The 14,077-nt window shown below is 41.3% G+C and overlaps 1 long non-coding RNA gene across 1 annotated transcript; it reads right to left on the bottom strand.

The window, feature by feature from the left end:
• Nucleotides 1-7,760: 7,760 nt before the first annotated feature.
• On the bottom strand, nt 7,761-11,668 carry LOC147463106 (uncharacterized). Its single transcript, XR_015190143.1, has 3 exons — nt 11,417-11,668; nt 8,073-8,176; nt 7,761-7,976 (listed from the first exon to the last, which is right to left on the bottom strand). It is a non-coding gene; the product is annotated as an uncharacterized LOC147463106 (long non-coding RNA).
• Nucleotides 11,669-14,077: the final 2,409 nt, after the last annotated feature.

The raw sequence follows: 14,077 nt of genomic DNA, 5'->3' as shown, positions 1-14,077 counted from the left end.
AGCTACATAATACATTAGTGCGAGCTCTGGTGGAGCATAAGTCATAGGTTCCTCCATTGGTGGTGGATGTGAATTATACCAATCTCCCTCCACCATTACTATAGATGGACTAGGCTTAGCAAAGGTGTAACAGGCACAAGTGCTTGTTCAATCATAACTCCCTCTGGGTGCATCTACTTTACATGCACTGCATTATGTCCTGGATACGGAGGTTGTTGACCCAACACATATTGAGGTCTTTTCATACCCATTGGTGGTCTTTGAGCTTGGGCCATATTAGGATGATATCTATACATGGGTTTTCCCTATGGCCTCATAGGCATGTACTGAACATTCACATCATACTTTGGTCGGAAGTAGCACTCGTTGGTCTCATGGTTGGTCCATTTACCCTCAATTGCACACAATTTTTGTGGCTTAATAGGTTGTCCCTGTTGAGGCATCCCTTGTCCTGGTCCCCTCATAGGTGCTCTTTGCATGTTGTTCATCATATCGTTCATCCTTTTGAGCATGTCTTCTATGGCTGAAAGCGGTGCTACAACAGCCATTCCTACTTGTGCAGGTTTAGTGGATGTTGTTTTCTCACTTTGGTTATCCTTAGGGACATCATCTGCATTGAAAATATCACAATTGTCTCCTAAGTCGATAGCATATGATACACACTCTTCTAAGGTTGTATGCTTCTTGCTATAAAGTATAGCATGAAGCTCCTTGTTTAGCAGTCCTTCTAGAAATAAAGATACTAGTTTTTCTTCTGTAGGTATCTCTAGCTCTGGGCATCTAGCAATGTATTGTTTCATTTGAGTTGCACAATCCCTAACAGACTCACTCTGTTTCTGTTTAAAGCTGTAGATTTGAGCTACCATATTGTGTTTGATCCCTATTTTGGAACAAGCAGCTACAAGTCCTTGAGCTAATGTGTTCAAGTCCATGATTGACCTTGGTAGAATGTTTTGGAACCATGTCAATGCTTTTCCTTCTAATTTCATTCCAAACCCCTCAAATTGAGTATGGAAGTCAAATATACGCTCTGCTCTTAGCACTTGCTTAAAGCTTGCTAAGTGGTCGTATGGATCCCTTGATCCACTGTATTTTTTGACCCATTTCTAAAAATCAGCTAGTCTGACACGTCTGTTTTGTTCAACTCTCAGTCCTAGCAATTGGTCCTATTCCAAGTCCTTCAAACCAGTCTGTTGGAAATAGTGACTCATGTAGCCCTAGACTGGCCTTAGTGTCACCCAATTTTCTTCTTAATGAGGTGGTTTCTGGTTTCTTCACATTACTCTCAAAAGATCTCTCACGATGTTTGTCTCTTGGACTGGTTTCTGGTCCTTGGCCCAATATCCAATCCCTTATGGAATACCCCTGGTATTTGGTTCGTTATACTTCCTTAGGAGTCGTCATAACAAAGTTGTTGTTATAACAATCCCTAAACAAGTAGGTTGGTAGATCTATTGATCCCTTATCCTTGATCTTGAAGATGTAGATGATTTTCATAGTTGTTAGTTGTCCTGATTTGGCATGCGAAGTCCATAGAATATCTTTTACGTTTTGATCCTCCCAACAGTAGACTCCAATCCTAGCATTATCAATACTAAGCCGTTTCAAAGGCTTCAAATCTACTTGATCGTATCCCTCGAATTCTAAAGTTGGTGGTCCTTCTTTCGCTGACATATCTAGGATTATGGCGTTTACTTCTAACCCCCATTTGTCTATCATGTCAGGATTTTCAACTTGTAAATATTGCGTTTTGTTTCTGTCCATGTACATTTTTCCTTGTTTGTTTGCCCTAATCTCTTCTTCGAACTCAATACCATGGTTATCAATGCGAATAGCATACTCCTCATTAGAATACAAGTAAACCTGAGCTCCATGGCAATTAGTCTTATAAAATGAAAGTATATACTTATAGCGCACTATCGTTCCAGTCTCTGATTGAGTTGAGTAGGAAGACATTTTAGATGTTGAGTCTGAAAAAGTGTCTGAAACTTCTTCAAGATAGTGTGCAAGGAATTGCCTTGATTCACGCTTTCTTCAATGGATACCCTACTGGAAATTTATCCAAATATGCCTTGATTTCCTAGTACACGACCAGATCTAAGGTTCATAAAGACTGGTGAAGCCCTCGATAGAGTACTTACCTTTGGATTGACTTGTCGTCAATTCCACTTGACTTGATTGCCAATTCTGTCGAACTACCGATTCCTCGTCTACAACCTGATTCTTGTATAAATTTGAAAAAGTTAGCTATTCTTTCACAAAGACTACATAATTTTGGCTAACTATTGTGAGTGGTCTGTGTGTATCACTTCAATCGAGCTATGGGAGTCAACAATTGACTTTCAAATCCGACATTGGCAAAAATTAAAGGATTAATCAGTAACTTGAAAACTGAGTGAACAGGTACCAATTTGGATCCGATTGAACCCAAAATTGCCCGGTGGCCTTGTATTATGTTGGTCTAACACTATACAAGCTCAAAAGTCAAAACTGGTGTCCCTTTGTAGCAGTAGTAAATAAATCACGATTACTTAGTTTTGTCAATTTTTTACACTTTTTGTCTTGGTTTGGAAAGTATACACTCTGTTGAAGTCTCTGGACAAGTTTCAACAACTTTGGACAGAATCTGTTAAAGTTTACCAATATCACCAAAATAGATTTGTGTGGTCTACTTGAGATGCTTGACCTTGTCGTATATTCAAATTTGCAAAATTTCCAATTTTAGAAGCAGATGTAAATAATCGTGATTATTTACTCCAGCTATATTTTTATAAATTTTTATCCCAATTTTGACACAGATCTGTTAAGCACCTCAAGTTAAGGTCCCTAGCCCAGTTTCATCAAGTTTGGACTATTTCTGGTCAAATGGTCATCAAATTTTTTTTTCGCAGACTATCTTTGCAAATTTGGTCACAATTTCTGATCCAATGATCCAAATCTTACCAAATCTTGTTTGTGGGCTTATTACAACATGGTAAAACTAGTGGTATGCTCACTGGGCCTAAAAAGTTGAAAAATGGGACAGAAGTAAATAATCGCGATTATTTACAATTGGTATTTTTTGCACCTTTTTTGTCAAGTAATCATGTACACGTGTTTATTATATCAATACAAGCCTATGAATCAAATTTCATCAAGTTTGGACAAATTTTTCTCCAATTTACACTCAAGTTTCAAAAAGTCAGTACAAACTTTAGTTTTTACCCAGTTTCTGCCCAGTTTGGTGATCCAAATCTTTTGGGCCTTTACAAAAGTTGTTTGTATACATGCAATGAGTCAATGGTATGAACCTTGGTCAAATCTGGGTTGAAAGTTAATAATCGGGATTATTAACTTCAAGCTTGAAATGAACACTTTTGTGCTATTTTTTCAAAGATAGTCTTTACATGAGCTATTTAAGCCTATGAATCAAGTCAAAACTTACTTTGGCTTAGAATGTCAAGAAAAAGTAAATAATCTAAGTTTTGGTCAACTCTTGAAATTTTTACCTCAGAGTGTCCTTGAGCTTACCCACAGGTTCAAACAACTTTTATGCTTACTCTCCACTCGGATTGAGTGGTTTCGAGTCTTTTCATGCTATTTCTAGTCGTAGACCTAAAATTTTGCAACTTCAAAGAACACTCACACTTGATTCTTTCTGAGAGAGTAATGTTCTGAAGTCCACCTCGAATCCTACTTACCCTACTCCTAGATTCTCATGCAATGGGGTTGTGGAAAGTGTCCACAAACACTCGTTTTTTATTTTAATCTTTTATGGTTTTTTGAGCTTTGATCTTAAGACTTGTCTCGTCTATCAACCATTCTCAAAATTCTAATCTAATTCTACAATCCTACAATCTTAAAGGCACTCTGACAGCAAGTACAATTACTTCCAAGCTTCCTCTACACAGCAAAAGACAACAATCTTAAGCTATGCGGTTTCTAGAAGAAACTTTTGAACTCTAGGCTATCCTAGAGGAAGTTAAAGAATAACTTTACAATATGCTTGTGTTTTTTCCTAGTTTAGGTCTCTTCGATCCCCGGCAACGGCGCCAAATGTGGGACGCATGTCTAGCCTCACAATCCTATCTTATTGTAGTATTAGTGAGAACCACGATTAGATTCTCGATCCATGGGATGAAGCTGAATCGACTAGTGTGTAGAGGTTACAAGAGGGTGTCAATCTCTTGGAAAACAACTAACAACTCGCATCTAACTCAAGCTACACTCAAGTGACTGAAATCACCAAAAGCCAATCGCTCATCGGCAAACAAATCACATCCCTTACAACATTAGATGACATCCAAACATAATGAAGCTTCTAGGACAAGTTTATAAGACCTAAGCACACATGCTTATGGTCTCAAATCCCACTTTAGGTCAAGTTCCAAAATCGCGATTTTTAACAGCAGTGGATTTTTGACCTAGTTGTTTTCAACCCAGAATGCATCTAAATGCTTAGCAATGATGCCCCAATACCCCGCCTATGCTTAGTTTTTTATTTGAAAGTATACATTCCTAGGTATGATGAGATTAGGCCGCGGGTCAACGACGTCAAACACTACGATATACTGTGAACTGCTTACGTCAATGCGTAGAGCTCTTAGTTGCGGTTGCAATGCAACAAATGCGACTGCAATGTGACAACCGGGGAGGGAGTATGAAGCACAAGGAGAGGAGTGAGCACCGTTAGCTCACACTGCGTTTCTATTATTATCCAAAACTTGAAAATAACTTACAAAAATTGGCTTTTATACCTTAGCCAAGGTTTTTGGTGGTCAAAACTAATGATCTGGGAGTTCTACCAAAGATGGATAATAATAGGTTGAAACAATCTAGAATCTTGTAGCCCCGGCTCATTAATTACAGAGTTTATCCAAGAAAATAGGAGTTACAATATACCCGATTTATCAAAATAATAAGTGTTTTACAATGAGAACTCCGAAAAATGGTATTTGTGGCTCTGAAAATGATATTCGTGTTAGCTTGATGCTAACAGAGTACCTAGGAAGCCTCCTTGTGAGACTTCCAAAAGAGGTCTCTCTCCCATTTGGGAAGAAGAAGAGGATCCGTACGAAGGGCTCAAAAATCTACTACTTGATGATGCATCTCCTTCCCAAAGGAGAACTCAATAGCCCCCACCAAAAGAACAAGAAATAAGTGAGTTTTTGCCACCTCGGTGGAGATGGCTCCATGAAGACCGCGGGCAAAACACTCTTCAACACCCCCTAAATAGGGAAGACCATTACGCACTTCTCCACACCATAATTCAAAGAGGGATGATAGAAAACAAGAGAAGAAAAAGGCGAGAAAGAGGTCACCCTCTTCTCCATCTTCTTCCCCCTTTGAAGAAAGTGATGGTGCAACTTCCAACCCACCAAAAAGAAGAGGCCATAGGAAATCCTATGCTGCGTGAAAGAGGTTGTCCAAGCTCAAGAAGTTCAAAGAGGGAGGAAAGAACATATCTTTCCTTAACTATGATGGTACCTTTGGTGCTACGGAAAAAGTGTTGGCCTTCATCCAACAATTCGATGCGGCGTTTAAAGATGAGGGCTTCACAGAGTCCTCTAAGCTAATCCATGGAGCTATGCATTTTCAAAAGTCTGTCAGGCAATGGTGGTCTAGCCTACGGTCAAACTGTGAAGCTCCACAAACATGAAAAGATTTAAGAGCTTCCATCATGAAGCTGTTTTTGGCTACCAATGCCAAAGACAAAGTACTCACCGAATGGCGAAACTTGAAGCTCTCTCCCTACGAATCTATTCACAAATATGTAAACAAGTTTCGGGACTTACATCTCAAAGCCACTGTCTTCAAAAAGATGGACTTTGGAGAGAAAAAACAACAATTTTGTGCAGGTCTAACTGAAGATATGGTGGAGTATGTCAACTCCCAAAGTCCACGCACCATATCTGCAGTCATACACCATACCATGGTGGCTTCATGAATCAATTACCAACAAGGGGCTAAGAGAAATCTTAAGCCCACGGAGAACAAGGACTAACAATGAGCCTAAGGGGAAGGACAATGTCCAAAAGTCTCCTAAAGGCAACGCCAACAACAACAAAGCTAAGGAGAAGGGAGTTTATAAAGGCAAAAATAAACTCTCTTCTGAAGAACTTGAGCATTATCATAAATATAACCACTGTTTCAAGTGCGGGGAGTAAGGACATGCCTATCGTGATTGCCCCCACAAAAATACAAGAAATGAACCTCCTAGAGCTACCTTGGTCAAAATCCAAGAAGAGGATGCTCATCACAAAGGATCTCCTATATGCCATGCTTGGGGAAAGGTAAGAGAACATGATGCTTTTATTCTCTTTGACCCTGGTTCTACTCACAATTTCATATCCACAAAGCTGGCTACCAAGCTAGGCATCCAAGCCTATGAGATGGGAGATGTCCTAGCTGCCGATGGTGCTTTCAAGGGGCAAGAATCTTCAGTCACTCCCTTAATTAGAAAATTGAGGCTCCATGTCCAAACCTATGTGGACAAGGAGGACTTATTTATCTCTCCTCTCAAGCATGAGGATATAATCCTTGGGGCACCATGGTTTGATCGCATGGTTGCCAATGTTAAATTCCCTAAAAGGCAAATCTAATCTACATTTAGGGAAAAAGATATGTACATAGATGCTAAGGATTTGGGTAACACCATACCCATTGTTACATACACAAGCTTTCAATAAGTTAATAAAGAGCTCTTTTTCTGTGTACATGATTTTTGTTAAAGATTCTCCAAATGAACCTAATGCTTTATCAAAAGAAAATATAAACAATCACAAGGAATTAGAGTTATCCAATTTTCTCAAGGTATTTCAAGATGGTTTATTGATGACATCGCTTTTGAACTACCTCCTAAATGAGGCAATGATGACCATGCAATTGAACTTCTTCCAAGAAGTTCACCGCCTAATAAACCTCCTTAGGAGATTATGTGGCAAGTGCATGAGTTAGTTGAGAAGGGCATGGTTAGTCCTAGCTCATCTCCATTTTGTTCACCGTGTTGTTAGTGCAAAAGAAATACGACACATATCATATGTGTGTCAACTATAGAGCACTAAATAGGATCACTATCAAAAATAGGTTTCCCATTCCATGGGTAGAAGACCTATTTGATTAGCTGCATTTTAGTAGGATTGACCTAAAAAGTGGCTACCATCAAATAAGAATAGTTGATCAAGACATTGTAAAGACCGCATTTTGCACTACATTTGGTCTTTACGAATACATTGTCATGCCTTTTGGTTTGACCAATGCACCAACCACATTTAACCGCTTGATGGAGAAGCTATTCACACTACAAGAGGTTGTGTGCACTTGTTACGTTTTTAGCGACGGAAATACTTAGGTTTTTATACTCCCTTGCCTCACTAAGACCGTTGCTAACAGCGTCAATACGGGAACGTCGCTATGAGCGTCGCTATATAGTGATGCATATAGCGACGACCATAGAGCCGCTTACAGGCTACCTATGGCGACGTTCATAGCGACGCTGCAGAGCCTTATATAGCGACGCCCAAGAGTAAAAAATTTTGATTCAATGCCCTGCCACCCATCAACCATATTGAATGTTTCAATAATAGAGTAAACCTAAATAAATCCCAGATAAGCCCAAATTCACCTTTGAAAGAAAGTGCAAGCTTAGGTATAGACCCAAAGTAGTCACCCATAAGACAATATAACCATTAACTCTATCATCCATAGTATTGTTTGCAGAATAAAGATACAATCATGACAAAAGTAAATCGATGACAATCGTACACATTATAGGCAAAATCACTTGATTGTTAAGCTTTGCAAATGTAATAGATACAACACCATTGTCATTATTGAGAAAATACACATGGTTTTTCAATAGTTACAAAAAGACGTATACACGTCATCTCATGATACATATACTATGACAAAAGGAAACTAATGCTATCTAGCTATGGCTAAACTGACGTCGTTTAATCAGACGTCTCATTGCATACAAACGGCATATCTGTCGGATTCTGCAAAAAAAAAAAAAAAGATAGCTTTCTGTAAGTATAAACATATAATTTACAAAACAATACAACAAATAGAAAAGAGTAAAACCTAATACTAACCATGTCATCTCGAGAACTCAAAATGTCTATCAGGGCATTTAAGCCCTCCCTGCCTGCGTACTTGCGCTCGTACAGTGTGGAGTCACGTTCTGTCTCATCGACCACTGTTCAAAACATCAAAGAATCCATTATGTTAGAATTTAAAAAACCCCTAAAGCCTAAACTATCAAACCTAAAGAGCAATGCGAAAAAACTTACAAAATCGGCCTCAAATGATGCCCACCCGCCGCTCCCCAAGTGGTGCGAGCTCCTTACCTCTACTCGCACTTTGGCTCCCTCCTTTTGTTGCTTCCACTTGTCACAATTCCCGCGTGCTTCTTTCTTCGTATTCTTCCAATATTCTTTGGCCAGTCAATCTGGTTTGTTCCACCCATGCTTTATTTCTTTTTGCACTTCAAAATGCTTGTGATTGCAGTATTCGCACATTCAAACCTTCATCAGGTCTTCATTGAAGCGGTTATCCCGTGTTGACGCCAAAAACTCGTCATACAGTATGCTGATGACTCTGTCTTTTAATTCACTTGGTACTTCACTCCAGGTGTTTAGTATGTAGTGTCTAAACACCTCAGAGCAAAGATCGCGCATGTGTGAGATCACCTTCTTGCCTTCATCATCCAAGATGATGCCGCCGTTGAAGTCGACGGAGTAAGGCAAGCCCTCTCGTCAGTGACACGTGAATCTGTGTATCCCGACATGGATCTCTAGCGGGGTGTCGATGAGGGTACGTACGTCAGGTATCTCCACTGGAGTCTAGACCCCGAAGCAAGGAGTAACCTGGTGTAGATGACGATGTCGTGGCTGGTGTGGGGGCGGACAAAGAAGGGGAAGGTAAAGAGCCTCATCGAACACGAGACGGTGTCGAGGCATCAGCGGTGACATCCCCACAACAACCACCGTCGCCACCACTAGAGCGTCGGTGCCTAAACGAGTGTGAAGATTGTCTCGTTGACACCAAAGCTTCAGAGCGTGCTGAATGCTCCGAAATAGAGGGAGATGCTAAAGGAGTAGAACGACGTGATGGTGCTCTAGAGCGATGACGATCCTCGTACCACTATCTCTGATAGGGTGACAAAGAAGAAAGAAAGTCATCATCATCCATAACTGCATTAAACACACAAACATTTAATCTTATTATTGAAGAAATGAAGAAGAAAACATGGATAAGTAGAGAGAGAGAGAGAGAGAGGACTCATAAAGTGGGAAAGAGTTCCTGTCTAGAGAGATTTTGTTGAAGTTCTTATGAATTTATAAAAGAATTGTGCTTTGGGTGCGATAGAGACTAAAGCTACAATCGCGAAGGTGATCTGTCTCTGCTCAAATGCTGCTCGCTCCACCACTAGATCTAGTTGATCGGGTGAAAGGGACGATAAGAAACAGTAGTAGTGCTTCTTAGCGTCTCTTTCACCCGATCAACTAGATCTAGTGGTGGGACGAGCAGCATCTATGAGAAGAGACAGATCACTTCCTTCACGATTGTAGCTTCAGTCTCCATCGCACTCGGAGCGCAGTGCTCGTTGTCCCTACTTGTGAGAATATACCTAGAGCATACTATCTAGAGTGGACGCAATGACGATTAAATACAATGACGCAATGACGCATATAGATAGGAATAGATAAAAAGTCACGTGAATATAATATATATTATAAGACAAAGCAAAATTATTCAAATACAATATTTATGGCTTTAAGAGGTCTCTCTCTCATCCTCACATAGCTCAGCATAACTTCCTATATCTATATAGAGCTCTCTGTTTAGACAGATGTCCTCCGTTTCATTTTGTAGATCCTGTGCATGCACCCCATAGAGAGTAGCAACTTGATGCTCGTCTAGCACCACCTCAGCGGCTTCTGACTGAGCATCTTCTTTGATCTCCTCCATTGATGTCACTGTGATTGGCACATGGTAGCCATCATACGTCCGTGCAGTACGAGTGGCTACCTCTATGACGTACCACCAGTTTGATGCAGACTTTTTAGGATAAAATATCACCTGTCAAAGCTACATAGCTTACATGAGAGCTTCCAAGCACATAAATTCTAAAATTGGATGTTAACTATTTACATACTTACTTATTCACAATGCTCAGGTAGTACAAAAGTGTCTCTTATGCCAACCCATTTCTTAGTTGAATCCACCTCAAGAAAACCAAACTCTCCTCTACACAGTAGCGTTGCAACCCTCCATGATTATCTTGAACTATTGCACGTGAAACAAGTCGATAAAAAATTCGCTATAATTGATCCTCAAAATCTCTTGTAGCATGCCTAAATCAGTGAGTTTCGCCACCACAGGATCTGCATCAGAGGACCGTCGTCGACTAAACTATTCAAATTTTGCCATGAGTCTACTATCTTGAGTAAAACGCTTTTTGTCGATCCGTTCCACCCTAAAATGTCGACCTTTACACCATGGTGTTGTGTATGATTTATACTACAACCAACAAAGATGATGAGTGGCCTTTCAAACATCTAGAAAGTCACTAGTCGTACATTGTAAACTTACCTTGGTTACACAACCCCGAGAGTACTCCCACTCCTCCTCAATCACTTCTTCACCGCACTGTTGTGCGCTTTTCAATTGGTTGTACAACCATCTTAAGCTCATGAATGTTGGTAGGCTCTCCAGACCCGTTGGATAATGCATCGATGATCGTCTTCCCTGTCTCCACTCGATTCAAGCCCCTTTTCACTCTTGCTTGCATCCTCATATTGTGAAATCCACTTTTACATCACTGAATTGTGAAGCATGCAAAATCGATTGATTTTAGCCTCTAGATCTTCCATCATCTTCTTCTCAACAGCGAGATTGCACATGACAATCCCAGATATGTGCTCATCATCTATGGTTCGCTATAGCATGTCCCGAGCTTTATCAAATCCATCTAGCCACTCTCCAATGTAAATTAGGAACTCTGATACCAGCCAACCTTCTGCCATGCTACTCTCCAGACGTGCCTTCTGACGCACATATCCCTTGAGCGTTTTCATGAAATGTTTTAAAAAAAACATCCATCTAAAATGTATTGTGCCAGCTATTTCCACCGCATCAACTATGTGAACAAGAAGATGCACCTGAATGATTAGCATGGTAGTAAGAAAGTGTTTCTCAAACATGCACACAACTTAGCTTGGAGGAATGGTATGGAGTTTACATTGATCTTCTTTTGTGAGATCCATTGTACCAACTTTGCAAGTTTGTAGATTATGTTACGGATGTCAAGAGACAACATCCCTCAATGGCTACCGATAAAATAAACTGCAAAACATGTCTGGAAATGACATTAAAATCCACACAGAGATTTGTTACACAATTCCCACTATGATATATTCCACTTCAAACATACCTGACACATTTTATGCCAGTCGTGTGACTTCAAACTGATAAGCTTTGCTTCTTTAGTAAAACACATTCGAAGCGAGTACATTACGCAAGTGAGGGTCCGCATAGATCGAATGGTTTCTTTTACTTTGCTTCTTGGACTCCTCTGAAAATGCATGACGCGTTATGGAGTTTTATCGATCCATCGGATGTTGTCTGCCGCCAATATTGCTCCATACGAAAGAGGTCCAAAACGCTTAAGATAGATAGGCTTGACAAGCTAGCCATACTTACTGGTTGAAGTCCCCCTGAAAAAGAATTATAAGAAAGGTCGAATTAATCCAGGGCTGATAGGCTAAATATTATTTGCGGGAAGCTTCCCCCACAAAGAAGTTTCAAAGAGAATCACACTAGACAAGGATGATAAACTTACTGGAATCTCAAGTGATAGCCGATTGGAGGAGAGATACAACTCAGATCGTATGTATGCTTGCTGGAGTCGCTCCTGACGAGAGATTGTTTGTCATCCTCAAGACAGCCAAGGACGAAAAGTGTCAGATTCCTTTGGAATATCCCCAAAAAAAGAATTGCTTTTTGAGTGCCAATGTAGAGAGGGATAACAGGTTGCCTATCATGCAGAATCACCCATGGCAGAGTCATTTCAAGAGAGTTCTAGGCTAGCCAGAGCCAGAAGCTTGAGAAGAGTCGTTTCAAGAGAGTTCTAGGCTAGCCAGAGCCAGAAGCTTAAGGAGAGAGTGGGGTATAATGCCTGCACCCATTGAATTCGAGCTAAATTGAATTCGAGCTAAGAACTTGAGCAGAGAGTGGGGTATAATCAATCCCACTCTGACACCAACAATCTGTTGATCCCCATGATCCCACTTGAGCCACACATCCCATTACATATTATAAGTGAGTTGCGGCCGCCTTCATAGTGAGAAGGCCCGATCTGTTTGTCTTCTGAATGACAATGCCGTTGCAGCCAAACCAGACGAAACCAGTAATAAGAAGGTGCAATGGGGATTTGAGTACAAGCTGATGTTAGGAAATGCCAGTTCCTGCACACTCCATCTTGTTGCGCTTGAGTCAGAGTCTAGACCATGCGTCTCTCTCTCTTTATGGCACCATGGAGGGCTTCTAAATTGCGCTGCAGGTGTTGGCTTTACAGTTCGCCATGAGTTTCAACCGATAGGAGAAGACTATCTGTTGTACAAGACAACAGAGGAGGAGGTGCACATCAAAGGCAGCTACTGCATACTGCAGAGAAAGAAAGGTGGTCACAGACTCCGGACAAGGCGACGAGCGCTCACCCTTCAATAGGCCCTCACTCTCATGGTACTCTCCTTTAATGGATCACACAATCTGCACAGTTTTTGGGAGAGATAATTTTCGCAGCCGTAAATTGTAATAGGTATATACACAATTATTTTTATGGATTTTGCAAGACAAATTTTAGAAAAATTGAGGTGATTTATGTTTTTTTGTTTGGGTCTCCCACCTTCTGTTGTGCCTAAGACTGGGCTCATACAGCCAGCTTTAGAAGAACCCACTATCGCGAGGGCAATTTTTAATGTGCACCAAAGGTGAGGCTTCCGGGTCCACCTCTCTCTTGCCGCTTTTTTGGCCCCTTGAGAGCCTACCAATCGCCCGCCCTCTCTCTACATGAGAAGCTTCGCCCAATGGGATTTGCTCTCTCTCTCTCTCTCTCTCTCTCTCTCTCTCTCTCTCTCTCTCCTGTGTAACTCTCTCTCTCCTGTGTAAGATGCAACCTGCAAACGGGATTTTTGTAGCATGCCGACGAGGAGCTAGGAGACTCAAGAGAGGGGGGATGGGGGATGCTCTTACACATACACATTTCCCCTTCCTACTCTACATTAAGCTTTGTCATAGGTACCCATGCTCCTTAACCCCACATGCAGGCATGCCTTTTGTTGTGCTAGCCCAGTATTGGCCTCTTCCTCACCTTGTCCGCATTCATGCTCTTAAAAATGTTGTTCGTTGATGGCCTTCTATTTATAGCCTACTCTCAACGTCTCCACTTCGCTCCTCTTCTACCAATGTTGACTACTCCTTCTATCCTCCAAGGGTTGTGCATAGTGTTGGGGTATAAAGCCCAATGTGGTCGCTCAGGTAAGTGGGCGAGCCGCCAGGTATGTACACATATTCTTTTGTAAAAACCTAATAAGAACTCACTATGCTCTACACATTACAGTAGAGCGAGTTCACCATATCGCCGTGCTCTTCTTCTCGCACTCTCTCTCGCGTCGCACTTCCGCTCGTACTCCTTCAACTGGTATTAGAGCTCAGATCGAGGCTCGGGGCAGCACTGCAAGAGGCTAGAGTCACCAGCTTAGATTGAAGTGAAATTCGACAGGCGAAGACACGGCCCCAAATCTTGTGGGTAAGCCCTAAGGGCTAGGTGTTCTCAGAATTTCATTCTGAGGTCATCTCGGCCACCGTTCGGCTTCGACAAAGGTCTGCGCAGGCCATTTTCGACTACGTGGTCTCAACAGGTGTAGATCCGAATCTGCAAATTTGGGGTTTTCGGCCTACGACTGCAAGTGCTGAGGATATCGACACTCCCAGAGTGTTGATTTGTGGCTATCTACACATCGAAGGACGGCTCACAGTTCTTGGAGGCGTGTCACATACGACACGGGCGCATCTACACACAGACTATAGACGA

This window comes from Adiantum capillus-veneris, chromosome 2 (genome assembly GCF_014529385.1).
Source record: "Adiantum capillus-veneris isolate H3 chromosome 2, ASM1452938v2, whole genome shotgun sequence".
NCBI classification, from domain to species: domain Eukaryota; kingdom Viridiplantae; phylum Streptophyta; class Polypodiopsida; order Polypodiales; family Pteridaceae; genus Adiantum; species Adiantum capillus-veneris.
The sequence above is the reverse complement of the archived record's forward strand: the minus strand, read 5'-3'. Positions and strand labels throughout refer to the sequence as shown.